This window comes from Monopterus albus, unplaced genomic scaffold, assembly GCF_001952655.1.
Source record: "Monopterus albus unplaced genomic scaffold, M_albus_1.0 scaffold183.1, whole genome shotgun sequence".
NCBI lineage: Eukaryota > Metazoa > Chordata > Actinopteri > Synbranchiformes > Synbranchidae > Monopterus > Monopterus albus.
In genome coordinates this window covers 1,428,601-1,431,878 of record NW_018128063.1, presented here as the reverse complement: position 1 = coordinate 1,431,878, position 3,278 = coordinate 1,428,601, and the positions used below count along the sequence as shown (strand labels likewise).

The following is a 3,278-nucleotide window of genomic DNA, read 5'->3' as shown; positions in this document are numbered from 1 at the left end:
ATTCTGTAGATGTTTTATTTTACTTTATAAATTATTAATGTTTTTTTTTCATAGGTCACATGCTGCTCAGACTATCAGATCAGTTCAGATTTTTGCCTGATAATTTGAGACATGTTTGAAAGGGTTAGGGCATTACTGCTGATCAACTAACAAATATCAATTCACTGAAAAACACTGGCTCTTAAAGGTGGAGGAGACATTAAAGAGTGTGTAAAGAGAGTCATAGGTGTAACATTAACCCACTTTCTCACCAAGAATATCAACATGTGAGGATTGATATGTGTGACTTACTGACTTCCTCACAGATTCACTCTGACTATGCACTTTTTTATGGCTGGGTTAACACTACAGATCTTGATGTCTAATTCTGAATTCTGTCCTATATCTTATTTTTTTAAAATTGCATATGTGTGTGTTATAGATGCTGTGCAACATAATCATCTGACATCTGATGCCACGGACCAAGAAACTGAGACCAGGATTACAAAATGACTTCAAAATGCACCAGATAGGAACTAAGCAAACAAATGACAAAGCGATGATACATTTATGAATGTTGAAAGGCTATACCAAACTGTTCACTGATGTTGCTGCTGTTTCAAGAGAAGATAGTGTTCCAATGTCTTTTTGCAGTCTTAAATTTGATGCAATGTTTTAGATATTTTGGGTGAGTACTTTTTTTTTTACTTGAGTAATATTATTTTGAAGTACAGCTACTCTTACTTGAGTACAATTTTTGGCTACTCTACCCACCTCTGTTTTGTGACCAGTACTCTTATTAAAGACAGCGTGTTCTGCTTTTATTCATCGGTCCTTATAATTGACCATCGACATTATTGACAGTTTTATGCCAACATGGACCGGAAGCCTGATGTGACAGGTGCCATGCTGTGTGACAGACATATTGAAAGAAGTGACATGGTCGTGAATTGATATGCTGAGACACATGGTGTCAGCTTTATGCACATTTGTCAATTGTTCTTAGTGGGATTGATTATAATGCAGCTTTAAAGACTTGAGCAGCATAAAACTGCACTAAATGTACTATAAAATGTAGCTTATGAATATTCATAGGCTATAATTCTTTTAATAGTATTTAACACCTTTTCTACTGGCAAATTCTTCAATATTTGAATGGTTTCTGTAGCTGAAAGTTCTGAACAACTGTATATGTGCCTGTGTTATGCACACAAGTTAATATGCTCACTTTTCATACATGTGAGCATATTGTGTTCATACTGTGATGATTTCAAGTACTTGCTGTTGGTTTAAAGAGTATTTTGGTACTGTTGAACTAGTGTTACTTTTACCGCGAATTCATCGTTGTTCAGTAACGGATAATTCAGTACGTAAATGTGTATTCAAAGCTGGCTTTACACTACAGGTCTTGATGTCCAACTCGGAATTTTTGCCTACATCCTAGTTTTGTAAAATTGCATATGTGTGTGTTACAGCTGCTGTGTGACTGAAGCTTCTGAGATTTGATGCCACGGACCAAGAAATGGAGACCAGGATTCCAAGTTGACATGCACCAGATGGGCGAAGCAAACATCGGAATGATGGAGCAGCCATACATTTACTCTTCATGCTGTTCTATCTTTGGCCAATGCTTACACTTGCAAAATTTACCTGAGTGACATAGTGCAAGACTGCAGAGTGTAGGATGAAAAAATCAGAATACACAGACATGAATCTGGAATTGTTCATCTTTATTATGAGTTTAACTAGAGGGGAGCTGCTGATATCTACAACCCTTGCAATACATGGCTTGATAAAGGCATACATTAGGCTAACATCTGGTGCCAGTGCTAAAACTGTACTTATACTCAGCCAACATATCACAAAGAATGATGGTCCTTTGGTGGCCTAGAGCTGGCAGATGTTGTTGGTAATGTTTGCATTTTGCTGTTGTAATCTTAAATAAAACGCACACAGCAGTTAAGGAGTGGAGGTTTCCTGTCTGCAGACAGCATTCCTGGTCCTAACTGATAGACACCAAGTGGAATCCTGCAAAGCCAGAAGCATCATCTCAGCAGACTACCAGAATTGTGTTGTTTGCATACAAGACTACACAAATATACAAGGGTTTAGGAAATTAAATTGTTATAACATTGCTTCTACCATTGAAAATACAGCCATTATAAGATTCGGTTGCTGGTTCTGCTGGTAAGTCCAAACATTTGAGGATAAGGACGGATGGCTGTGATAACTGTCTTCCAATCTGGTTTTAAACTTTACATAGTACAAAGTCTGCCTTATTAAGGGTTTTTAATTATATATTCTTGGCAACCGATGCCGATGATTATGTGATCCTTGTCCTGTTGGATTTGACTGTGGCTTTTGATACGGTTGATCACAGTATTTTAATATCCCGGCTTCAAGATGTCGTGGGCATTAGGGGCACTGCGCTGGAATGGTTTAGGTCTTACTTGTCTGGCAGGTCCATGTGTGTAGGCGTTGCTGACATTGAGTCTTCATCATCCCCTCTGTCTTGTGGGGTTCCGCAGGGAACAATTCTGGGGCCTTTGCTGTTCTCATTATATTTGTTACCTCTTGGTTCTACCCTGAGAAAGCATAGTGCCCTTTTTCATTGTTATGCTGATGACATTCAGATTTATATGCTGCTAAAGAGGAGGGATAACTTTTCAATTAGGCCACTATTGGCGTGTCTTGATGACGTCAAGCACTAGATGACACAAAATGTGTAAAAATTTAATGAGGCAAAGACTGAAGTAACGGTGTTTGGCCCAAATAAGTCTGGTGACCCACCCTCAGTTGACTTCGGTCACCTGGAGCAGTATGAGAAACAGACGATCCTGAATTTTGGCGTAAAAATTGATTCTGATCTGAAGTTTGATCGCCAAATTATTGCCGTTGTGAAATCTAGTTTTTTCCGCCTTAGGCAGATAGCGAAGGTAAAGCCTTTTCTTGCACGCCAGCATTTTGAGACAGTAATCCATGCATTTATTACATCGCGTTTGGATTACTGTAACCCTCTTTATGTCGGAGTCAGCCAGTCGTCACTGGCTCGTCTACAACTCGTGTACAATTGCTTCAGAATGTGGCTGCCTGTCTCTTGGCTGGGGTGCGTAAAAGGGAGCATATAACTCCTATATTGGCTTCCAGTGTCTTTCAGGATTCATTTTAAGATTCTTTTATTTGTTTTAAAGACTTTAAATGGTCTTGCTCCATTGTATCTTGCTGAGCTTTTATTTCCTTATAGTCCCTCCCGGTGCCTTAGATCAGCTGACCAGCTCTTGCTGGAGGTACAGAGGGCT

General features: G+C 39.1%; 1 long non-coding RNA gene across 1 annotated transcript; it reads left to right on the top strand.

Moving 5' to 3' along the window:
* Window positions 1-402: 402 nt before the first annotated feature.
* LOC109969845 (uncharacterized) lies at window positions 403-1,699 on the top strand. The gene is made up of 2 exons (XR_002276319.1): window positions 403-667; window positions 1,455-1,699. It is a non-coding gene; the product is annotated as an uncharacterized LOC109969845 (long non-coding RNA).
* The last annotated feature ends 1,579 nt before the right edge of the window (window positions 1,700-3,278 follow it).